Here is a 26,796-nt window from a genome sequence, read left to right as displayed (position 1 = left end):
CAGGTTGGTTAAAAAAAAAAAAAAGTAACTCTCACTATTTGCAGACGACACGATCCTCTACATAGAAAGCCCTAAAGACACCACAAGAATATTACTAGAGCTAATTGATGAATATCAAAATGTTTCAGGTTATAAATTATTACCCAGAAGCCCCTTGCATTGCTATACATGAACAATGAGAAAATAGAGAATAAATCCTCTTCAGCATTGCAATGAAAAGAATAGCATACTTAGCGGTAAATTTACATAAAGAAACAAAAAGACTTATATGCATATATAGAAAACTATAAAACAATGATGAAAGAAAGATGAGACAGATAGAGAATTATACCAGGTTGATGGACTTGAAGAAATAATATAGTGAATATGAGTACACAAACCGAAGCAATCTATAGGTTTAATGCAACTCTTACCAAGTAAGTAATAGTATTCTTCACAAAACTAGAACAAATATTTTCACAGTATTTATACTTTCACAGTAAATATAGAAACAGAGGGAAACCTCTAAAAGCAGAAGCAATCCTGAGAAAGAAGAATGAAATGGAGTAATCAACCTGCCTGACTTCAGACTATACTACAAAATTACCGTTATCAAGACAGTAGCACAAAGACAGAGATCTAGATCAGTGGAACCAAATACAAAGCCTAGACATAAGTCCACACATACATGGGCATCTTAATTTTGACAAAGGAGGAAATAATATACAATGGAGAAATGATAATCTCTTTAACAAGTGGTGCTGAGGGAAAAAGCATCAACAAGTTGTAGAAGAATGCAACCATAACCCTTCCTAACAACATATGCAAAACTAAACTCAAAATGGATTAAAGATCTAAATATAAGACTAGAAACTATAAAACTCTTAGAGGAAAACGTAGGCAAGACACACTTTGACGTAAATCACAGCAAGATGCTCTCTGACCCACCTCCCAGAGAAACGGAAATAAAACTCAAACAAACATATGTGACCTAATTGAAGTTAAAAGCTTTTGTACAATGAAGGAACCTAAAAGAATTGTGAAAAGGCACCCTTTGAAAGGGAGAAAATAACAGTAAATGAAGCCAAGCTCCTGAAAAGTGTTGGAGATAAAGAAAGACCATAGAAAAGTAAACCATTAGACGACTGATTGACATAATAGTGCGGATGAAGCTCTGATGAGAAATTGGCAATCCTTGTACATATCTTATTTGTTGTAGATATCAAGAAATCCATTTTTCTCCCACTGAGGTCTCATCAAGTCTCTCCCCTCATCACATACACTGCTTACAGGTGATGAACCAGCTTCCTCTGATATTTAAACTGCAAATTTCATCTTCTTCCTTACTTGACTGTCAGGATTACTTATGACTTCGTTTGATATCCGCTTTTACTATAGTGATCAGTAGGAGACTATAAGCAATGTGAAAAGGCACCCTATGAAACAGAGAAAATAACAGGAAACGAAGTCGCTGACAAATAATTAATCCTTACACTACAAAAGCAGCTCATGAAGCTCAATGCCTAAATAACAAATGACTGAAAAAAGAAATGGGTCAATAAAGCTGAAATACATGTGTTTCTGGAACTATCTTGTTTTTTCCATGAAACAGGGGACATTGGCAATTTGATCTCTGGTCCCTCTGCCTTTTCTAAAACCAGCTTGAACATCTGGGACTCCACGGTTCACGTATTGCTGAAGAGTGGCTTGGAGTATTTTGAGCATGATTTTAATAGAGTGTGAGATGAGTGCAATTGCGCGGTTGTTTGAGCATTCTTTGCCATTGCCTTTCTTTGGGACTGGAATGAAAACGGACCTTTGCCAGTCCTGTGGCCACTGCTGAGTTTTCCAAATTTGCTGGCATATTGAGGGCAGCACTGTCACAGCATCATTTTTCAGGATTTGAAACAGCTCAACTGGAATTCCATCACCTCCACTAGCTTTGTTCTTAGTGATGCTTTCTAAGGCCCATTTGACTTCACAGTCCAAGATGTCTGGCTCTAGAGTGATCACACCATCATGATTATCTTGGTTGGGAAGATCTTTTTTTTTGGAGAGTTCTGTGTTCTTGCCACTTGTCCATTTCTCCTGCTCCTATTAAGCCCATACCATTTCTGTTCTTTATCGAGTCCATCTTTGCATGAAATGTTCCCTTGGTATCTCTAATTTTCTTGAAGATATCTCTAGTCTTTTCTATTCTGTTGTTTTTCTCTATTTCTTTGCATTGGTCGCTGAGCAAGGCTTTCTTATCTCTCCTTGCTATTCCTTGGAACTCTGCATTCAGATGCTTATATGTTTCCTTTTCTCCTTTGCTCTTCACTTCTCTTTTCACAGCTATTTGTAAGGCCTCACCAGACAGTGATTTAGCTTTTCTGCATTTCTTTTCAGTGGGGATGATCTTGATCCCTCTCTCCTGTACAATGTCACGAACTTCCGTCTATAGTTCATCAGGCTCTCTATCAATCAGATCTAGTCCCTTAAATCTATTTCTCACTTCTTCTGTATAATCATAAGGGATTTGACTTAGGTCATATCTGAATGGTCTAGTGGTTTTCCCTATTTTCTTCAATTTAAGTCTGAATTTGGCAATAAGGCATTGATGATGTGAGCCACAGTCAGCTCCTGGTCTTGTTTTTGCTAACTGTATAGAGCTACTCCATCTTTTGCTGCAAAGACTATAATCAATCTGATTTCAGTGTTCACCATCTGGTGATGTCCACGTGTAGAGTCTTCTCTTATGTTGTTGAAAGAGGGTTTTTGTTATGACCAGTGCGTTCTCTTGGCAAAACTGCACGACAGACCATGCAGAAGTGATGTCGGCTGTGCGATGGACCACGCAGAAGCATGACCAAGAGGAACTACCCCTAGCCCGAGCTCTGGGTTGTTGCTGAGAGGAGCAACCCCATGTCCAAGTGGTGGCGACTGCGCAGGCGCAGGAGGGCCGAGACGAGCTATTCCATATTCAAGGTCAGGAGGTGCGGTAGTTAAGAGATACCCCTTGTCCAAGCTAAGGAGCAGTGGCTGTGCTTTGCTGGAGCAACCGTAAAGAGATACCCCACATCCAAGATAAGAGAAACCCAAGTAAGATGGTAGGTATTGCGAGAGGGCATCAGCAGGCAGACACACTGAAAATATAATCACAGAAATCCTGTCGATCTGATCTCACAGATCACAGCCTTGTCTAACTCAGTGTGGTTCACTGCAGAAGGGAATGGCAAACCACTTCAGTATACTTGCCTTGAGAACCCCATGAACAGTATGAAAAGGAACAATGATAGGATACTGAATGAGGAATTCCCCAGGTTGGTAAGTGCCCAATATGCTACTGGAGATCAGTGGAGAAATAAATCCAGAAAGACTGAAGGGATGGAGCCAAAGCAAAAACAAAACCGTCTTGTGGATGTGACTAGTGATAGAAGCAAGATCCAGTGCTGTAAAGAGCAATATTGCTTAGGTACTTGGAATGTTAGGTCCATGAATCATGACAAATTGGAAGTGGTCAAACAGGAGATGGCAAGTGTGAGCATCGACATTCTGGGAATCAGTGAACTAAAATGGACTGGAATGGGTGAATTTAACTCAGATGACCATTATATCTACTACTGTGGGTTAGGAATCCCTTAAAAGAAATGAAGTAGCTATCATGGTCAACAAAAGAGTCTGAAATGCAATACTTGGGTGCAATCTCATAAACGACAGAATGATTTCTGTTTGTTTCCAAGGCAAACCATTCAATATTAGAGTAATCCAAGCCTATGCCCCAAGAAGTAACACTGAAGAAGCCAAAGTTGAACGGTTCTATGAAGACCTACAAGACCTTTTAGAACACCCAAAAAAAGATGTCCTTTTCATTAGAGGGGACTGGAATGCAAAAGTAGCAAGTCAAGAAACACCTGGAGTAACAGACAAATCTGTCATTCAGGTACACTTAAACTCCTTGCTTTATTATTTTCCTATTCAGAGTCTTGTCAATGTTCCTTTTGCCAGAGGTGTCCTTCCCTCCTTTCCGAATGTCTCCTACTGAAACCTCGTCATTACTTGAAGGCCTAGATCAGACTCATTTTAATCTTCAAAAGCTCCCAGAAACACCAAGAAGCTTTCACAAATATATCAGTATCTGTAGTCTGTCCAAAGTCTATGCATTAATATGAATTCTTCATATTCAATACCATCATTTTTGACTCTATCTTCTCTTTAGACTAAGGTTTAAATAGTATAAATTGTGCTTTAGTACATCTATACATATAGCTTATAAATTCCTAACATAGTTAAACAAAGACACTTTCTGATGAATAGCCATAGATAGGGCCACAAGCATGACAGATAACTTTAATATTGCTCATAGTTAAGACATTCATCAAGGAGATTCACAGCTAGATTTCTATATCTCTAGAATACTATATAAAAGAAATTTATCTGTCAAAACTGAACATGATCAGAAACAGTTGCACTAGAGCTACTGCTGCTAAGTCACTTTAGTCGAGTCCGACTCTGTGTGACCCCATAGATGGCAAACTACCAGGCAACTCCATCCCAGGGATTTTCCAGGCAAGAACACTGGAGTGGGTTACCATTTCCTTTTCCAATGTATGAAAGTGAAGAGCGAAATGGAACTCGCTCAATCATGTCGACTCTTCGCGACCGCATGGGTTACAGACTACCAGGCACCTCTGTCGATGGGATTTTCCAGGCAAGAGTACTGCAGGGGGTTTTCATTGCCTTCTCCTACTGCTGATGAGAACAATACAATGGAAATATGGAAAATGATGATACTGATAATAGTGGATTGCACAGAGTATCAGGTTGCTTGCTGTAGTCCCTTGTTCAACCTTAGGGAAATGTAAGAATAACAGTAGCTTGAGAATGTACTACAATTTCATCAAGTGGAGAGTTCCTGAGGAAACCTCGTACTAATAACTTTCTGGACTTGAACAAACAACTTCCCTTATATGTCTATGTCTTCTAAATACCTAAGATATTTTCAGATTAGCAGCCGCCAAACTCTAAATTTTAACAATTTCTTCCTCAGATTATGTTGCATAGAGTAGATAAAATGTAAACTGTTTGAGGTGGAACTGTGGAATGAATGTGGGCCTGCAAAGCTCTATCTTCTAATTTTTACTTTTCTCATAATCTTCATAATCAAGCCATTTCCTTGGAACTGTTAAGCTCTTTCACATTTAGGTATTTTCAATACCAACCACTTGGTTATTCTGCTCCTTAGCAGGCTTTCTTCCCATATGTAGTGGTCCAAAGATCAGAGGTAGCCTCTATTTCAGGGGTACCGTAAGTAAAAAGACCAATTTTTAAAGAGAGATGAAGCGTGGCAAGCTGGGGAGATTGTGTCCAGACTATCTGTCTTTTATAGTGCCCCACCCAGGTCTCTTTCATTAGGCACCCTTCAAGCTCTACAAGCCCTGGCCGCTAATCTCTTTAAAAAGTTCCTAGTCTGAAAATAATTTCCTTTGGTCACATGAAAGCCTCCTCGTGTGAGAGGAGAAGATCCCATTTCCATGGGTAAAACTTATACAGTGAGTCACTTGGAAACAAATGGCTTAATTCAAAGTGAGAAAAACTTTTGAAAAATTTATATACAAAGTGGTGCAATTTGTTCTACACTTAATATTAGATTCTGTACTCCTTCTGATATATCTTTGTTCCCTCTTTCCATTTCTCCTTGAAATCCTCAGCAATAAGTCAATGGAAGAGCAATTATGGACTCTGATTTAAGGGATACTGATGAAAACATTCCCACTACAGAAGAGCAAATACCATTCACCAAGAAAAGGAAAGTGAAAGATATTTTTACTCTAACCACAATTTCTCTAAAGTAGAAATGCCCCTGTCTGTTGTTATTTAGTTCTCCTGATGTAGAATTCTGAATTTCGTTTTGTTTGTTTGCTTTTATGTGTTCTAATCCTTTTTTATTTGCAGTTTTCTTTTCTCTTTTTTTTTTTTTTACTTTAAAGTAGTGTATTGTTTTTGCCAGGTATTGACATGAATCTCCCATGTGTGTACATGTGTTCCCCATCCTTAAACTCCCTCCTACCTCTCTTCCCATCCCATCCCTCTGGGTCACCTCAGTGCACCAGCCCTGAGCACCCAGTATCATGCATCGAACATTGACTGGAAATTTCTTTCACATGTGATAATTTACATGTTTCAATGTCATTCTCCCATATCATCTCTCCCTCGTCCTCTCCCACAGTGTCCTAAGACTGTTTTTTACATCTGTATCTCTTTTGCTGTCTCGCATACAGGGTTACCATTACCATTTTTCTAAAGTCCACAAATATGCATTAGTATACGCTATTGGTGTTTTTCTTTCTGGCTTATTTCACTCTCTAAGTAAGGCTCTGGTTTCAGCCACTCTTTAGACCTGATTTTAATGGCTGAGTAATATTCTACTACTGGAACAATGGACAGGTTCCAAATACGAAAAAGAGTACATCAAGGCTATATATTGTCAGCCTACTTATTTAAATTCTTCAGAGTACATCATGATAAACGCTGGTCGGAAAGCACAATCTTGGATCACGATTCCCGGTAGAAATATCAATAACCTCAGATATGCAGATGACATCACGCTTATGGCAGAAAGTGAAGAGGAACTAAAAAGCCTCTTGATGTAAGTGAAAGAGGAGAGTGAAAAAGTTGGCTTAAAGCTCAACATTCAAATAACTAAGATCATGGCATCTGGTCCCATCACTTCATGGGAAATAGATGGGGAAACAGTGGAAACAGTGTCAGACTTTATTTTTTTGGTTTCCAAAATCACTGTAGATGGTGATTGTAGCATGAAATTAAGACTCTTACTCCTTGAAAGGAAAGTGATGATCATCCTAGACAGCATATAAAAAAACAGAGACATTAATATGACAACAAAGGTCTGTCCAGTCAAAGCTCTGGTTTTATCAGTGGTCAGGTATGGATGTGAGAGTTGAACTTGCAGAAAGCTGAACACCAAAGAATTGATGCTTTTGAACTTTGTTGTTGGAAAAGATTCTTGAGAGTCCCTTGGATTTCAAGGAGATGCAACCAGTCCATCCTAAAGGAGATCAGTTCTGGGTGCTTATTGAAAGGACTGATGATGAATCTGGGTCAATATTTTGGGTACATACTGTGAAGAGTTGGCTCATTGCAAAACACCGTGATGCTAGGAGAGATTGGGGGTAGGAGGAGAAGGGGATGACAGAGGATGAGACGGATGGATGACATTACCGACTCGATGGAAATGAGTTTGTGTAAACTCTGGGAGTTGGTGATGGACAGGGATGCCTGGCGTGCTGAGACTCATGGGGTGCTCGAGTCGGACACTACTGAGCAACTGAACTGAACTGAACTGAATATTCCAGTGTGTATATTCATCACAGCTTTCTTATCCATTCGTCTTCAACGAATGGACATCTAGGTTGCTTGCATACCCTGTCTATGATAAACAGTGATGCAATGGAGATTGGCGTACACCTGTCTCTTTCAATTCTTGTTTCCTCGGAGTGTATGCCAGGCAGTGTAATCTGGGTCACATGGCAGTCCTATTGCAGTTTTATTTTTTAAGGAATCCCCACACTGTTCTCCATAGTTGCTGTACTAGCTTGCATTCCACCAACAGTGTAAGAGGCTTCCCTTTTCTCTGCAACCTCTCCAGAATTTATTGCTTGTAGATTTTTGGATAGAAGTCAACTTGACTGGTATGGAATGGTACCTTATTGTGGTTTTGATTTGCATCTCTGATAATGAGCTTCATCATATGTTTGTTAGCCATCTGTATGTCTCCTTTGGAGAAAAGTAATCTCAGTTCTTTGGCCCAATTTCTGATTGGGTCATTTATTTTTCTGGAATTGAGCTGTAGGAGTTGCTTGTATATGTTTCAGATTAATTTGTTTTCCATTGTTTTATCTGCCATTTGCCTTAATCATCATTTTAAAATATGCTTTTCAAAGAAGATGATGATATTTTTTGGCTGATCTAAGGATGAATAGACAAAGTTGGCAGTTTTAACTTGCAAACAATATACTCCTTTCTTGGAGATAATTTTCTTTTCAAATCTAGACTTTATTAAGATTTACATATTTAAGTTTTGTTTCTTGTTTGTTTCATTATTTAGGCTATATTTTTCAAACAGAGGCCTCTAATCCTGAACAGCGGTGAGTAAATCATAAACAGAAATAGTCATATGATTTGACTGTTTATTTCACCTGGAGAACATATTATATCAAAGAACACCAAACAGGTCAATATGGAATAGTCATCACATAAGAATGTACAAAACAAAGAAAAAAAATCTTCATTAGTAATTTAAAAGAATGTCTCATATACATTAACAGCAAAGAAAAATCAAGGGAAATAGAAAATTGGCATATGCACACAGTGTGACACCGAGATGAACAGAATAGAATGAAACATCAGTGTGTCAGGAAAATATCAGGATGCTGGTGGTTAGGAAACCACTGAAACATGTGGAGTTTAAAATCACACAAATGTTGGGCCATGTGTAGCAATAAAAACAGCAAAATGTGGCTGAATCTCAACATGATAAGGAGCCGATGTAACATAAGTAGAATCTAGATAGGGTGAGGTGGGATAGAAAATGAAGTAGTAAAAAAAAAAAAAAAGCTACTCCTGTCAAGAACATAAGGAGAACATTTGCTGTTATTCAGTCATTAAGTCAGCTCTGGCTCTTTGTCACCCCATGGACTTTAGCCTGACAGGCTTCCCTTTACTATTTACCACAATTTGTTCAGATTTCCGTCCATAGAATCAGTGATGTTATCTAACCATCCCATCACTGGCTACCCACTTCTCCTTTACCTTCAATCATTCCCAGCGTCAGGACATGTGGCCAAAGGAAGAAAAACAAACAAACAAACCGAAAGATACCTAAGTATTCCAAGGAGAGGTGTTGAATCTGTTTAGGATATAGATCCAGAAAAAGCTTTTGACAAAATTTAACACCTAGTTATGATTAAACCTGTAGAGGAGGAGGGAATAAAGGGAATCTTCTTTAACATAATAAAGGCCATTTATGGATAAACTCACCACAAACAGTGTTCTCTATAGTAAAATTCTGAAACCATGACCCCTAATTCATGAATACAAGAAAGATGCTTCTTATTCACCATGGTTACTCAACACAGTCTTGGGACACCTAGCTACTGCAATCAGATAATAGGAAGAAGAAGGAAAAAAAGTTTCAAATGAAAAGGAAAATAAGAGGTAAAACTGTCCCTGTTTGCAGATTATATGATACTATGCACAGAGAATCCTACCATACAACCAGACAATTACTAGCAGTACTTCATGAATTCAGGGAAGTGTCTGGCTATAAAATTAACACACAGCAATCTCTGGCATTCCTATAAACTGACATCAAAAACAAATTAAGAAAGGAATCCCAGTCACCACTGCAAGAAGAATAAAATTCCCGAAAGTAAACCTGGGAAAAGATTTGTGTGCTGAATTGAATAAGACATGGAGGAAATAAATCAAGGGTGACAAAATAAATGGATAAATATAACATTCTCTTTGACTTGGAGAATGAATACTGTGAAAATGGCTGTGCGACAAAAAGCAGTTTACATATTCAAAGCAATTACTTTGAAATTGCCAATGACATTTTTCACAGAACTAGATAAATTTTTTTTTACAACTTGTTGGGAAATGTAAAAGACCTTAAATAGCCAAACTATCATGAGAAAAATAAGCAGATCTGGAGGAATCAGGTTTCCTGTTTTCAGTCTGTAATTCAAAGTTGTAGTCATCCACACAGCATGAAACTTCCAAAAAAAAAAAAAAAAAAAGAATACAGCCCAATGGATCATATAGAAGACCCTGAAATAATCTCTTGTCCAAATGCTTACCTAATCTATGACAAAGGAGGCAGTAATAGACAATGGAGAGAATATATTATCCTTTATAGGTGCTGCTGGAAAATTTTGAGAGATAAAGATGAAAGTGCAATTAGGACGCTCCCTTTTGTTGTTTAGTGGGAAGTCATATCTGACTCCTTGTGATGTCATGGACTGCATCAGGCAAGCCTCAATAGGCACTACCATCTCCCAGAGCTTGCCCAAGTTCAAATCTATTGCATTGGCAGTGATGCCATCCAACACACTCATTCTTGTCACACCCTTCTCCTTCTACCTTCAGTACTTCTCATTATCAGGGTCTTTTCCAATGAGTTGGCTCTTTGCATCAGATAGACAAAGTATTAGAGCTTCAGCTTCACTAGCAGTTCATCCAATGTTTATTTTGGGCTGATTTCCTTGACGATTGACTAATTTGATCCCCTTGCTGTCCAAGGAACTCTCAAGAATCTTCTCCAATACCACAATTCAAAAGCATCAATTCTTCAGGATTCTGCCACTTTTGTGGTCCTGCTCAATCAACTCTATGTGAATACCGCAAAGACCATAGACTTGACTATACCAAAGTTTGTGAGCGAACTGGTATCTTTTCTTTTTCACACATGTCTCGATTTCTCATAGCTTTTCTGACAAGAAATATTTGTTTTCTAATTTGATGGCCAAAGTCACCATCTGGAGTGATTTTAGAGCCCAAAAAGATAAAATACGTCAATGACTTCCATTTTTCCCTTTCTATTTGCCATGGAGTGATAGGACCGGGTGCCATGATCTTAGTTTTCAGAATGTTTATCTTTAAGCCAACTTTTTCACTCTCCTCTTTCACTTTCATCAAGAGGCTCTTTTACTTCTTCTTCACTTTCTGTCAAAAGGGTGGTGTCATGTACATATCTGAGGTTAGTGAAATATGTCCCAGCAATCTTGCTTCCATCTTGTGCTTCCTCTAGCCCAGCATTTCACATGATGTACTCTGCCTATAAGTTAAATAAGTAGGGTGACAACATACAGCCTTGATGTACCCCGTTTCCTATTTGGAAGCAGACTGTTGTTCATGTCCGTTCTAACATGTTGCTTCCTGACCCTCATACAGATTTCTCAAGGGGCAGATCAGGTGGCCTCGTATTCCCATTCCCTTTGGAATTTTCCATAGTTTATTGTGATCCACGCAGTCAGAAGCTTTGGTATAGTCAATAAAGAAGAAATAGATGTTTCTATGGAAGTCTCTTTCTTTTTTGATGAACAAGCAGATATTAGCAATTTGATCTCTGGTTCCTCTACCTCTTCTAAAACCATCTTGAACATCTAGAAGTTCATGGTTTACATATTGCTGAAGCTTGGCTAAGAGAATTTTAAACATTGCTTTACTAGCGTGTGAGATGGGTGCATTTGTGTGGTAGTTTCTGCATTCTTTGGCACTGCCTTTCTTTGGAATTGAAATGAATGTTGACCATTTCCATTCCTGTCGCCACTGCTGAGTTTCCAAATTTGCTGAGAGTGATCAACGAAATTTAGTACTTCTATGACTTCTAAAATCTAGCAAATGGTGACCATTTCAACTCTTATACCTCTGATATGTCTGACCCAGCTTGAACATCTGGAGTTCCTCAATTCATGGAATGATGAAGAGAAGCTTAGTGGATTTTGAGCATAAATTTACCTGCTTGGAAGACAAGTGAAGTTGTGCAGTGGTTTTTATCATTCGTTAGTACTGTCTTTCTTGCAGACTGGGGTAAGAATTTCCTTTTTCTAGTTCTGTGACCACTGCTAAATTTTCCACATTTGCTGACATATTGAATGTCACACTTTCATAGCATCAATGTTTGGAATTTTATGCAGCACTGACAGAATTCCATCACGTACATTAGCTTTGTTGACAGCAGTGCTTCGTAAGGCCCACTTGACTTCACATTCAAGAATGGCTGGCTCTGTGGGATTCATCACAGTGTCCTGGTTATCTGGGGCAGTAAGATCTTTTTGTCCTAAAGTTCTTTGCATGCTTTCCATCTTGTCTTGATCTCTTTTCCTTCTTTTAGGCCTTTCAATTTTCTGTTCTTTATTGAGCCCACCTGTGGATGAAATGTTGCATTTATATATTCAGATTTTTTAAGAGATTTTTTTAGTCTTTCCGCTTCTTTTGATTTCTTGTATATCTTTGCATTGTGTACTGCAGGAGTGCTTTACATCTCCTTTCTCTTCTCTGGAAATTTGAACTTTGTTTGGGTACTTTTGCCTTTTCCACTTGCTTTCTGCTGCTCTTCTTTCCTCAGCTATTTGTACATCCACCTCCATTCTTTTCTTTTTCTTTGGCATTGTTTCACTCACTGTTTGCTGTACAATATTTTGCACCTCCTTCCCTAGTTTTTGAGGTGCTCTGTTTACTAGATATAAACCCTGGAATCTCTTTGCCACCTGCACTGCATATTCATAGAGGATTTGATTTTCTAGTCCCTGGCTGGCCTAGTAGTTGTGCACCTGACCTTCTGAATTTGGCAGATTGTTACTGATGATCTGATCCATAGTGGGCTCCAGATTTTTTTTCCCCCTGAACTTATACACTTCTCCCTCTGATTATATAGTCAGGCTGATACCATTAGGCACCATTAGGTGATATCCATGTGTAAAGCCATCTCTTGTGTGGTTGTCAAAGGATCTTTGCTTTGACCACTACATTTTCTTGACAGTTTGATTAGTCTTTGTTCTGCTTCATCTTTTATTCCAAGGCCAAACTTGCCTGCTATTCCAGGTATCTCTTGACTTTGTCCTTTTGCATTCCAATCCCTTATGATGATAAGGACATCTTTCACTTGCTGTTAATTCAAGGAGGTGTTCTTGGTCTTCACAGAACTGAAGAATGTGAACTTCTTCAGGATCAGAATTCAGGGCAGAGACTAGCATTACTGTGATTTTGAATGGTTTGCCTTGGAAATGAACTAAGGTCATTCTGTCATTTTTGAGGTTGCACCCAAGTAGTGCGTAGTGAAGTGATTCTAAAATTATAGCAGACTGGGGAAGTAGAATCATAGGACAAATTAGAACATTGTCTTAGAGTAAAAAAACTTGATTCTTGCCTAAAAAATACCCAACGTGGAATCTGGGGAGAATAGAAGGATTTCTATGTGAGGAAGAAGACTCAGGGTGTGGGAGTTTAGCAAGATAAGGACAAAGAGCTTCTTTTTTATCCATTTCTGGAATCACATTTAGGAGTATCTCTTTAAGAAACTTGCTATGGCATTCAATAAGCAAAGTCTTTTGCATTGAAAATATGAAAGAATTTTTTGTTGAAGTGTCCGCTGTTGAGTTTTCTGAGAGTTGGAGTGATTTCACTGACCAGAGTCAGTGATATCTATTGATTCCAAGGAACCAAGAATAAATTAATTAAGGAAGCAATTACCTGTCTTTAGTAGGAATCTTGTGTGAGTATTAGTGATTGTGGCAGCAGTGTGTGTGAGACCCCAGGAGAAAGGAGCAGTGAGCAGGTGAAATCAATTTACCGCGGGGTTGGGGAGGGGGGGGCAGGGGGCAGGCATTAGCCACAGCATAGGAATCTGTGAATGTGCATATATTTTTGAGAACCCATTTCGTTGTGGCATACCTAAGGACTAGGTGAACAGATGCAATTTCAGCCAATTGTGTGAGACTGGAGTACTATTCTTAACGAGAGAAGCCTGAGGGCAGGAAGAATGGAGCAAACCTCCAGCGACATTGCATTGTTTATAATGAGGGTGTTGCTACTCATAAATGACACTAATACTTTTCATTCTAAAGTTGTTGGCCACAGATGGCTCCACAAAATGTAAGAAGAGTGGGTAGTGTGGATACTGGCATCACTGCCTGAAAGGTGTCATTTAAGGGTCTGTGCATGGATGAAAACACATCCTGTGGAAATTTGGAAAGGCTTTTAAAATGAGATGAGTTTTGTGGTTCAGTCACCAAATAATGTGCTTGGGGTGATTCTTTGATACCCCTCCCCCCCATAGAAGGCAGCATTATTTGGCATTGACTCTCTTTGAGATTGGAATGAAAACTGACTTTTTACAGTCCTGTGGCCATGGCTGGGTTTTCCATATCTGCTGGCATGCTGAATGTAGAGCTTTCACAGCATCATCTTTCAGGATTTGAAATAGCTCAACTGGAATTCCATCGCATCCACTAGCTTTGATCATAGTGATGCTTACTGAGACCCACTTGACTTCAATTTCCAATATCTTTTTTTACAGTTCTGTTTATTCTTGCCACCTCTTATTATGGGTCTCTTCTGATGGGTCTCTACCATTCTCTACCATTTCTGTCTTTTATTTAGCCCATCTTTGCATGAAATATTTCCTTGGATTCTCTAATTTGCTTGAAGAAATCTCTAGTCTTCCCCATTCTATTATTTACCTCTCCTTCTTTGCATTGATCCCTGAGGAAGACTTTCTTATCTCTCCCAGCAATTCTTTGCAACTCTGCATTCAAATGGGTATACATTTCCTTTTCACCTTTGCTTTTTACTTCTCGTCTTTTCACAACTATTTGTAAACGCTCCCCACATGCATTTAAATTTTTGAAATTTCTTTATCTTGGGGATGGTGTTGATCTCTGTCCTGTACAATGTCACGAACCTACATTCATAGTTCATCAGGCTCTCTGCCTTCCAGAACTAGTCTATTAAATCTTGGCTTGGGTATCAAGGATTCTACAAAGGATGGTTCTGATTTATTCCCCCGCTGCACCTGGCCCCACAAGGTTAGGGTAACAAAATAAACAGGGATGTTTCCTCACCTGGAGAACGAAATGAAAAATGCCATGGCTAGTAGAAGGAAAGAAATTATAAAAATTAGGAGAGAAGCAAATTCAAAAGAAACAAACGAGAACATAGCAGAAATCAACAAATATAAAAGCTGGTTCAATGACACGAAAAATAAAATTGAAAAAAAAAAAAACATTATCCACAGTCATCAAGAAACAAAGGAAGAAAAATCAATCAACAAAATTAGAAATGAAACTGGAGAAACTATAGCAAACAATACAGAAATACAAAGGATCATAAGAGACTACTATCAATAACTATATGCCAATAAAATGTACAACTGTGAAGAAATGAACAAACTCTTAGTGCAGTATAACTTTCCAAAACTGAAGCAGGAGGAAATAGAAACACCTAACAGACATATCACAAGCACGGAAATATAAACTGTAGTCATAATTCTTCCAGCAAACAAAAGCCCAGAACCAGGTGGCTTCAGAGCTGAATTCTTAAAAAAAAAAAAAAATTGACAAGAGCTAACACTTATTTTTCATTGACTATGCCAAAGCCTTTGACTCTGTGGATCACAACAAACTGGAAAATTCTGAAAGAGATAGGAATACCAGACCACCTGACCTGCCTCTTGAGAAATCGGTATACAGGTCAGGAAGCAACAGTTAGAATTGGACATGGAAAAACAGACTGGTTCCAAATAGGAAAAGGAGTACGTCAAAGTTGTATATTGTCACCTTGCTTATTGACGTTATATGCAGAGTACATCCTGAGGAACGCTAAGCTGGAAGAAGCACAAACTGGAATCAAGATTGCCGGGAGAAATATCAACAACCTCAGATGTGCAGATGACACCACACTTATGGCAGAAAGTGAAGAGGAACTCAAAAGCATCTTGATGAAAGTGAAAGAGAAGAGTGAAAAAGTTGACTTGAACCTCAACATTCAGAAAACGAAGATCATGGCATCTGGTTCCATCACTTCATGGGAAACAGATGGGGAAACAGGGGAAACAGTGTCGGACTTCATTTTTTGGGCTTCAAAATCACTGCGGATGCTGATTGCGGCCATAAAATTAAAAAATGTTTACTCCTTGGGAGCAAAGTTATGATGTACCTAGATAGCATATTAAAAAGCAGGGAGAGTACTTTGCCATCCAAGGTCTGTCTAGTCAAGACTATGTTTTTTCCAGTGGTCATGTATGGATGTGAGAATTAGACTGTGAAGAAAGCTGATGGCTGAAGAATTGATGCTTTTGAACTGTGGTGTTGGAGATGACTCTTGAGAGTCCCTTGGACTGTAAGGAAATCCAACTAGTCCATTCTAAAGGAGATCAGTCCTGGGTGTGCTTTGGAAGGACTGATCTTAAAGCTGAAACTATAGTACTTTGGCCACCTCATGCGAAGAGTTGACTCACTGGAAAATACTCTGATGCTGGGAGGGATTGGGGGCCAAGGAAAAGGGGATGAAAAATATGAGATTTCTGATAACTGAACTGAACACTGATTCTACTCAAATTCTTCAGGAAATTTGCAGAGTTAGTGAAATTTCCAAAGTCATTCTATGAGGCCACTGTCACCCTGACCCCAAAACCAGACAAATATGCCACAAGAAAAGAAAACTACACTCCAATAACACTGATGGACATAGATGCAAAAATCCTTAACAAAATCTTAACAAACAGAATCCAACAGCATTTTAAAAAGATCAAGTGGGCTTTATCTCAGGGATCCAAGGATTCTTTAATATCTGCACGTCAATCAAAGTAATACACCACGTTAACAAATTGAATGATAAAACGCATATGATTATCTCAATAGATATAGAGAAGGTCCTCGACAAAATTCAACATTCATTTATGACAAAAAAAAAAAAAAAAACTCCAGAAAGAAGGAATAGAAGGAACATACCTCAATATAATAAAAGTTATATATGACAAACAAACAGCAAAGATGATCCTCAATGGTGAAAAATTGAAAGCAGTCCCCCTAAAGTCAGGAAGAAGACAAGAATGCCCACTCCCACCGCTACTATTAAACACAGATTTAGAAGTTTTAACCAGGCAATCAGAGAGGAAAAGGAAATAAATGGAATCTCTTTTGGAAAAGAAGAATTAAAACTGTGAGTCTTGGCCGATATCATGATCCTCTACATAGAAAACACTAAAGACTCCACCAGAAAATGACTAGTGCTGATAGTCCCTTGGACAGCAAGGAGATCCAACCACCCATTCTAAAGGAGATCAATCCTGGGTGTTCATTGGAAGGACTGATGCTAAAGCTGAAATTCCAATACTTTGGCCAACACATGCGACCAGTTGACTCAAGGGAAAAGACTCTGATGCTGGGAAGAATTGGGAGCGGGAGGAGAAGGGAAGGACAGAGAATGAGATGGATGGATGGCATCACCGACTCGATGGACATGAGCTTGAGTGAACTCCGGGAGTTGGTGTTGGACAGGGAGGCTGGAGTGCTGTGATTCACGGGAACCCAAGGAGTCAGACACGAGTGAGCGACTGAACTGAACTGAACTAAACTGAAGCAATAAATATAGTAAAGTTGCAGGATGTAAAATTAACACCCAGAAATTCTCTGCATACCTACTTACTAACATTAGAAAACAGAAAGACAAATTTAGGAAACATTCTTATTCACCATTGAAATAAAAAGAATAAAATACTTAGAAATAAATCTACCTAAAGAAACAAAAGACATATATATATATATATATAAAACTAAAAAAAAAAAAACCCACTGGTGAAAGAAATCAAAGAGGACATAAATAGATTGAGAAATATACCATGTTTATGGATTGGAAGTATCAGAATAGTGAAAATGAGTATACCACCTAAAGCAATCTATAGATTCAATGCAATCCCTATCAAGCTACCAAAGGTATTTTTCATAGAACTATAAACAAATAATGTCACAATTTGTATGGAAATACCAAAAACCTCGAATAACCAAGGCAATCTTGAGAAGGAAGAATGGACCTGGAAGAATGAACCTGCTTGACTTCAGGCTATACTACAAAGCTGTAATCATCAAGACATTATGGTACTGGCACAAAGATAAAATATAGATCATTGGAACAAATAGAAAGCCCAGGAATGAAGCCACACACCTATGGACAACTTCTCTTTGAAAAGGGAGGCAAGTATCTACAATGGAAAAAAAAAGAAAAAGTCTCTTAAACAAGTGGCGCTAGGAAATCTGGTAATCCAAGTGTAAAAGAATGACACCAGCAAAGAGGTAACACCTCATCCTGGTCAGAATGGATGCTACCTTAAAGTCTACACGAAAGAAATTCTGGAGTGGTGTGGAGAAAGGAGAACCCTCTTACACTGTTGGTGGATCAGCAAACTAGTATAGGCACTATGGAGAACATTGTGGAGATTAGGTTAAAAATTGGGAACAGTACTGCCATATGACCTAGCGATCCCACTGCCTGACATACACACCAAGGAAACAAGAACTGAAAGAGACACGTGTACCCCAATGGTCATCACAGCACTGTTTATAATTGCCAGGATATGGAAGCAACCTAGATGTCCACTGGCAGAAGAATGGATAAGAAATCTTTGGTACATATACACAAAGGAATATTATTCAGTCATTAAAAAGATTTAATTTGAATCAGTTCTAAAGAGGTAGATGAAACTGAAGCCTATTACAGAAATAGAAGTAAATCAGAACAAAATCACCACTACGCTACACTAACGCATATAACGAAATTTCAAAATATGTTATCAATGACAGTATAGACGAGACGGCAATAGAGACACAAATGTATAGAACAGTCTTTAGGACTCTGTGGGAGAAGGTGAGAGTGGGTTTATTTGAGAGAATATCATTGAAACATGTATATGATTATATGTGAAACAGATCACCAGTCCGGGTTCGATACATGAGACAAGGTGCTCAGGGCTGGTGCACTGGGATGACCTGGAGGTTTGGGATGGGAGTGGGGTGGAAGGAATGTTCACATGAAGAACAATTGTAAACACATGGCTGATTCATGTCAATGTATGGAAAACCCACTCAATACTACAATTAGCCCCCAATTTAATAAAGAAGTTTTTTTAAAATGTACCAAAAAAAAAAAAAAAAAAGCCTCTTGGTCTTCACCAGTGATCCAGTGGCTTAAAAATTTGTCTGTCAATGCAGGGGACATGGGTTTGATCCTTGGTCTGAGGAGATCACACATACTAGCAAAGTAGATAAACCTGTGTGCCCCCAAGTGCTGAACCTGAGAGCCCTAGAGCTTGTGCGCTGGAAGAGGAGACACTGCCATGAGAAGCTAGCTCATTGCAATGAAGAGTAGTCCCCAACTGCTGCAAGTAGAGGAACTTTCTGCACAGCAATGAAGACAGTGCAGCCGTAAATAAATAAATAAATACTAAAAATTATGAATAAATGAAATCTAGATACATAAATTTCTTCCATGTAATACGAAATTTTTGTATTTATTGATTGTCCAGGTGTTGCTTTACCACTTGAAATATGGAATTCCTGTATTTCAAATATGAAAATCAAGGGCAATATTTTCAAACAAAATATAAATTGTCTATATTTCATATATAAGAATTTTGGTGTATATTTTCCTATATGATTCTCTAAATTTCACATATGAAAATCTAGGTGTCAGTTCTATTTGAAAGTTGGAATTCTCTGTAATTCACATTTGAAATGCAGGATGGTTATATTTCCTACTGCTAATGTGGAATTCCCTAATTTTGTATGAAAATCTTGGTGTAGATTTTTGTAAATGAAGAATGCAAGTTTCTTTATTTCAATTCTTTATCATCAAAGCTACCAGGGAACTTTAATAGATTTAGGAAAACCTCCAAGATTTTATAAAATTAACACCAAAAAGGGATGTCTGTTTCATCATAGCTAACTGTGACGTAAAAACAGGAAGTCAAGCGATACGTGGAGTAACAGGCAAGTTTGGACTTGGGGTAAAAAGTGATGCAGAACAAAGGCTAAAGGCAGAATTTTGCAAATAGAAAGTTTAAAAATGAAAGCAGTGACAGACAGTGAATAGGCTCCAAAATGACTGGGGACAGATTACAGCCATGAAAATATAAGACTCTTGCTCCCAGGAAGAAAAGCTATGACAAACCTAAACACAATGTACTGAGAAACAGAGACATCACTTTGTCAACAAAGGTGCATATAGGCAAAGCTAGGTTGTTTCCCAGTGGATATGTATGTTTCCCTCTCATGTGTGGCCCTACACAGCATGTCTTAGTTTCACTGAGTTAGACAAGGTGGTGGTCCATGTGATGGATTTGTTAGCTTCCTATGATGGTGGTTTCAGTCTTTCTGCCCTCAAATGCCCTGTCTCTGCACCTACCATCTTACTTGGGTTTCTTTTCCTTTGGACGGGGAGTATCTCTTCCCTGCTCCTACAGCAAAACACAACCTCTGCTCCTTACATTGGGTGTGGGATATCTCCTCTTGACTGCTGGCTGCTCCGGTGCCACACAGCCACAACTCGCTGCTCCAACAAATTTGGAAAACTCCACAATGGCCAAGGAATGGAAAAGGTCAGTTTTCATTCCAATCACAACGAAAAGCAATGCCAAAGAATACTCAAATTACTAAACAAAGAGCTTCATCTCACGTGCTGGTAAAATAATGCTCAAATTTCTCCAAGGCAGGCTTCAACAATATGTGAACCATGAACTTCCAGATATTCAAGCTGGTTTTGGAAAAGGGCAAAGGAATCAGAGATCAAATTGTAAACATCCGCTGGATCTCTGAAACAACAAGAGAGTTCCAGAAAACATCTATTTCTGCTTTATTGACTATGCCAAAGCCTTTGACTCTCTGGATCACAGTAAATTGTGGAAAATTCTTCAAGAGATGGTAATATCTCGATTCAACAAACATGAGTCTGTGCAAAGTGTTGGAGACACAGAAGGTCAGGGAACACTGGAGTACTGCTGTCCACGGTGTTGCAGAGTTGGATATGACAGATCAACTGAAAAATAGCAACAACTCGGTCTCACATTTGTCAATAAGGAGGAGATTTTCGAACCTGAAATATGGAATTCTGTATATGCCTTTAGAAAAATTACATGCTTCTTTATGAATGATGGACGTCTCTCTATTTCTTTTATGAAAGTCTGGTTGGATATTTTACTTCTTAAACTATGAGGGATTCAATTACTCAGGCACCCAAATTTTACTGAAAATATGTTTACATATAATATGGAGTATTTCAATTTCAAATGTGAAAGTCAGAGTATGCTTGTCCTTATGTGATATATTTCACATATGATTATGGGCACACTGTCGAATTTTCTGTTTCTTGTGTCGAAGTTTGACAGCAGATAGTTCTTCAGCAAAGAGGAAATTCTCAGTTTCACATATGAAAATCTAGGTGCAGGTTTTAAGACATGAATTATGAAAGTCTCTATAATTCATATTTGAAAATCTGGGGACGAAGTTTCCAACATGAAAAGTATTGGTGTATCACATATGAAGATTTTGTTGAATGAAATATCCAATTTTTAATATTACAGTTATGAAATTCTGAATGCAGAGTTCTATTCAGGGAATATGAAAGTCTCTATTTCACGTCTTATAGTACCGTCACCGATTTTCAACTTGAGTAGTGGAATTTTTTATATTTATCATTTGAAAATCTGTGTGCTAACATTCCTTCAAGAAATAGGGAATACTGTGTGTTTAACATCAGGCATCTATTTCCCTACAATAAATATGGAATTTTATGTATCATATAGAAAAATCGCTTGAGCTATGAATTTCTTTTTATTTCAGCAAAGAGAATTTGAAGAAAGACCTTCTTCCGTGAAATATGGAATACTTTATATTTTGCATTTGAAAAACTTGGGACAAGAATCAAATATGGAATATGAATTCTCAGTTATTCACATAAGAAAATTTGTGTCAGATTTTCATACATAATTTTTGCAATATTCCATGATTCGTTTCGATCTGTGCCAAACAGGCAATGTACATGCGTCTATGTTTCCTGTAAGAAAATGTGGCCACATAATTCCCTACTTAAATTTACTATTCTGTTTGGTAGTATTTTAAAAAGCAGAGACATTACTTTGCCAACCAATGTCTGTCTAGTCAAGGCAATGGTTTTTCCCGTGGTCATGTATGGATGTGACAGTTGGACTGTGAAGAAAGCTGATAGCCGAAGAATCAATGCTTTTGAACTGTGGTGTTGGAAAAGGCTCTTGAGATTCCCTTATACTGCAAGGAGATCCAACCAGTCCATTCTAAAGGAGATCAATCCTGGATGCTCATTGGAGGGACTGATGCTAAAGCTGAAGCTGCAATACTTTGGCCACCTCATGCGACGAGTTGACTCACTGGAAAAGACTCTGATGCTGGGAAAGGTTGGGGGCGGCAGGAGAAGGGGACGACGGAGAATGAGATGGCTGGATGGCATCACCGACTCTGTGGACATGAGTTTGAGTGTACTCCGGGAGTTGGTGATGGACAGGGAGGCCTGGCGTGCTGTGGTTCACGGGGTCGCAGAGAGTCGGACACGACTGAGCGACTGAACTGAACTGAACTGAACTGATATTAAATTTTGAAAGGCTGGGTGAAGATATCCCTACATGATATATGAAAAAAATCTATATTTACTTTTGAAAATCTGGGTGCCAATATTTCTACAGGAAACAGGTAAATCACTAGAGTAAAATTTGGATTTCTAGGTTGTGATGTTCCCACATGAAATATAAGATCTGCATATTTCACATATGGAAATCTGGATGCCATTTTTACCTCCGTGAAACATGGAGTTCACTTATGAATTTCTGAATGCAGATTTTACTACATGGTGCTCTGAAATTCTGTAAATATATCATTAGAAAATCTGTGTGTCCGTTTCCTACATTAAATATGAAATTCTCAGTATTTCCAAGACCTAAATCTGAGCACACTTTTTGTTACATGAAATATGTAATTGTTTTTATTTCCCTTTTAAAAATCTGGTTTTAGACTTTCCAGCATGATAGACAGAATATGTGGAACTCATGCATAAAATGTGGGTACTAGAAAATCTTACATAAATTAAGGAATACACGTTATTTCATGTATAAAAATCAAGGCACATATTTTCTTGCATGAAGTATGGTATTCTCAAGTGAAAGCTAAGGTTTAATAGAAAACAAAATTCTGTAAAATAACTATCCCTAAGTTAAAAATAAATAAACTAAGAAAACTGCCCAAAGCATGGTATTCTGTATTTTATATTTCATCATCTAGATGTAGATGTTTCTAACTGAAGTAGGGAATACTGTATAGCTCACATATTTAAATTTGTAAGCAGAGTCTCTGATATAAGGTAATGAATTCTCTATATTTGACGTATGGAAAACTGCTGAGGAATTTGGGACATGGAAAGGTGGGATTTTTGTTCTATCACACATGAAAACCAGGATACATACTGTCTTAGAAGCGACGAACTCTACTTATTTCAGATATGAAAATTTAATGTAGTAATTTTACATGAAATTTGCATCTAGTTAAAGCTGTTGTTTATCCAGAAATTATGTATGGATGTGAGAGTTCGACTATAAAGAAAGCTGAGCAGGAAAATTAATGCTTTTGAACTGTGATGTTGGAGAAGTCTCTTGAGAGTCTCTTGGGTGGCTAGGAGAAATCCAACCAGACTATCCTAAAGGATATCAGTCCTGAATATTCCTTGCAAGGACTGGGGCTAAAGGTGAAACTCCAATACTTTGGCCAGCTGATGTGAAGAACTGACTCATTGGAAAAGACCGTGATGCTGGGAAAGGTACAAAGTGGGAGGAGGAGGGGCAACAGATTATAACTGGAGAGCATACCGAATCATTGGACATGAGTTTGAGTAAACTCAGTGAGTTAGTGAAGGATAAGGAAGACTGACATGCTGTAGTTTATGGGGATGCAAAGATTTGAGCATGACTGAGACACAAAACTGAATTCAACTGAACATGGACCTGTCCATCTGAATAAGAACCAGTTTTCCCCTCAGTTAGTCTCTCCCATCAGGAAGCTTCCACAAGCCTCTTATCTTTATCTATCAGAGGGAAGACAGAATGAAAATCATAACCATAGAAAACTGACCAAACTGATCACCTGGTCCATAGCCTTGTCTAACTCAATGAAATTATGAGCCAGGCATATAGGGCCACCCAAGATGGATGGGTTATAATGAAGGGTTCTGACAAAATATAGTCCTTGGAGAAGGGAATGGAAAACTGCTTCAGTATTTCGGCCTTGAGAAACCCATGAGCAGCATGTAATCCAAAATATAGCATACAGAAAGAGGAACTCCCAAGGTTGGTCTTTGACAAATCTGCTATGACAGATCAGTGGAGAGGAAACGAAAGAAAGAATGAAGGCAGGGAGCCACAGTACAAGCAGAACCCAGTTGCAGATGTGACTCGTGATGAAACGAATTCTGATGCTGTAAAGAGTAATATTGCATAGGAACCTGGAAGGTTAGGTCCACAGCTTTGTGAAGACCTACAGGAACTTCTAGAACTGACACTCATAAAAGATATCCTTTTTATCAGAGGGGAATGGAATGCAAAAGTAGGAAATCGAGAGATACCTGGTGTAACAGGCAAATTTGACTTTGGAGGACAAAATATAGCCAGTCAAAAGAAACAGAGCTTTGCCAAGGGAACACATTGCTTACAGAAAGCACTAATTTCCAGCAACACAAGGCAAGACTCTATACATGGACATAACCGGATGGTCATAACTGAAACCAGATTGATTCTTTTCTCTGCAGCCAAAGATGGAGAAACTATATACAGTCAGCAAAAATGACTGGGATCTATTGTGGTTCAGATCATGAACTCCTTATTGCCAAATTCAGATTTAAATTTAAAATAGTAGGGAAACCACTAGCCTATTCAGGTAGGACCTAAATCATATCCCTTATGATTGGACAGGGAAAGTGACAAATAGATCCAAGGGATTAGATCTGATAGAGTTCCTGTATATCTACGGACAGAGGTTTGTGAAATTGTACAAAGGGCAGTGATCAAGACCATCCTCAAGAAAAAGAAATGCAAGAAGGCAAAATGGGTGTCTGGATATACCTTACAAATTGCTGAGAAACGAAGAGAAGCTAAAACAAAGGAGAAAAGGACAGATATATTCGTGTGTGCAGAGTTCCAAAGAAGAGGAAGGAGAGATAAGAAAGTCTACCTCAGTGAACAGTCCAAAGAAACAGAGAGGAAAAAATGGCACGGAAAAGGCCAGATCTCTTCAAGATAATTAGAGATACCAAGGGAACATTTCATGCCAATGTGGTCAAAATGAAGAACATAAATTATTGGGGACCAGCCTCGATATGGCCCAAGGTATCCTCGGGATGAACGGCGTCGGCGTCAGAGAGAGAGAGAAAGAGAGAGAGAGAGAGACAGGGGCTGATGATTCCTTGGTTTATGCTGGAAACCAATAGAACCCCATCACAGGGTTTGTTCTGTTTACGTAGGCTGCAGGCGCCCTCTCAAATCACTGGAGGCACCCCACCAGGGCACCCCCTCGAGTGGGTCTTAGAAACCCAGGCAGATAAGTAAACTCAGAGGGCCCAGCTCTCCAAGGATCTCAACCAGAAAAAGGAGAATAGAGAAAAGGACGGAAAAAGAGAAAGAACGACACGCGAAGACCAAGCTTCAGTGAGCAAGGCCCAAAACTTTATTTTCCAGTGCTGCTTTTATACCCTAAGTTATGCGCCTAAGAAACAGAGAAAGGGAGGTATAGAGTCACACCAAAATCAAGTGGGGTCAGCAGTCTTGATCCTTATCAGGATCAGGGCTTATTTTTGTGTGTCTCGTGATAAAAGTTTTAGGTGGTTTACCCTCTTCTGGCCAGGGGGCCTGCTAACAGTTTTATGGCCCTCTTCTCCTGACAATAGGTTAGTTAGCAAGTAAAAGACTTTTCTTTTAAGGTGACTTTCCTAAAATTAGATGCATAACAAAGTTACATTCCTACAAGGCACCGGTGTAGTGAGCTGCAAGAAAGGAACTTATTAACTTAAGATCTGATGTGGTTAAATCAAAGGATACTGCTTATATTCTCTATATGTGATTAATATATTTCCAAGGATACAATAGATAGAGGAAACTGCAGCAAGCATTGATTCAACAATGAAATCATTTTTAGTACTACTCTAATGATTTTAACTTCTTCAACAGATTCTTGTATTTTAGAATATTAGGCTTTCTGTCCTTGCATGGCTGGGAGGCTATAAACAGTCACACTCATAGTTGTAAGAGCCCAGACAAACTTGTCATGCAAGTTAGAAAGCTATCAGAGGGGCTTGGATTGGAACACTCCTATTAAGCCAAGGAGAACTTTTAAACTACATCTTTGAATTAATGTTTTCAGAGAAAGGTGGTTGCGGGGAAGCCCCCGTAAGTATTAGAGGACTTGGTAAGAGGCGTAAGATAGTACAGCAGTCAGACTCCGGTTTTCTTTGGGGTAGATGCTCAGGTAAGTCCAGGGGGCTCCTCGAGTCCTGATTAGCCTTTGCCCATCAGGCCTCTTCCCCAGTTGACCTTTGCCATGGGTAGGATTTCCCTCACTGGCTCCCGGCAGTAAATGGTGCGGACCTAACAGAAGTAGAATATATCAAAAAGAGGTGTCAAGAATATACGGAAGAACTATAGAAAAAGGATCTTCAATACCCAGATAACCTCGATGGTGTGATCATTCATCTAGACCCAGACATCTTGGAATGTGAAGTAAAGTAATCCTTATGAAGCATCATATAGAGAAAACTAGTGGAGCTGATGGAGTGTTAGTAGAGTTATTTCACAGGCTAAAAATGATTCTATGAAAGTGCTACACTCAATATGACATCAAATTTTAAAAACTCAGCAATTGCCACAGGACTGGAAAAGTTCAGTTTTCAGTCCAATCCCAGAGAAAGGCCAAATCCCAAGGAATGTTCACACTACCACACATTTGCCCCCATGTCAAGCGGTAGAAAAGTAATGCTCAAAATTATCCAATCCAGATTCAAGTGTACATGAACGATGAACTTCCACATGTTCAAGGTGGATTTAGACAAGGATGGGGAATGAAAGATCAAATTGCCAGCATCCATAGGATCATCAGAAAAACAAGAGATTTCCAAAAAGAAAAAGTAAAGCCAAAACCTCTACTTCTGCTTCATTCTTTATGCCGAAGCCTGTGACTGTGGGGATGACAACAAATTGTG

The sequence above is a fragment of the Moschus berezovskii genome, chromosome Y (genome assembly GCF_049115385.1).
Source record: "Moschus berezovskii isolate FMDL1 chromosome Y, NW_MosBer_1.0, whole genome shotgun sequence".
Taxonomy (NCBI): Eukaryota; Metazoa; Chordata; class Mammalia; order Artiodactyla; family Moschidae; genus Moschus; species Moschus berezovskii.
Note: the sequence above shows the minus strand (reverse complement) of the source record.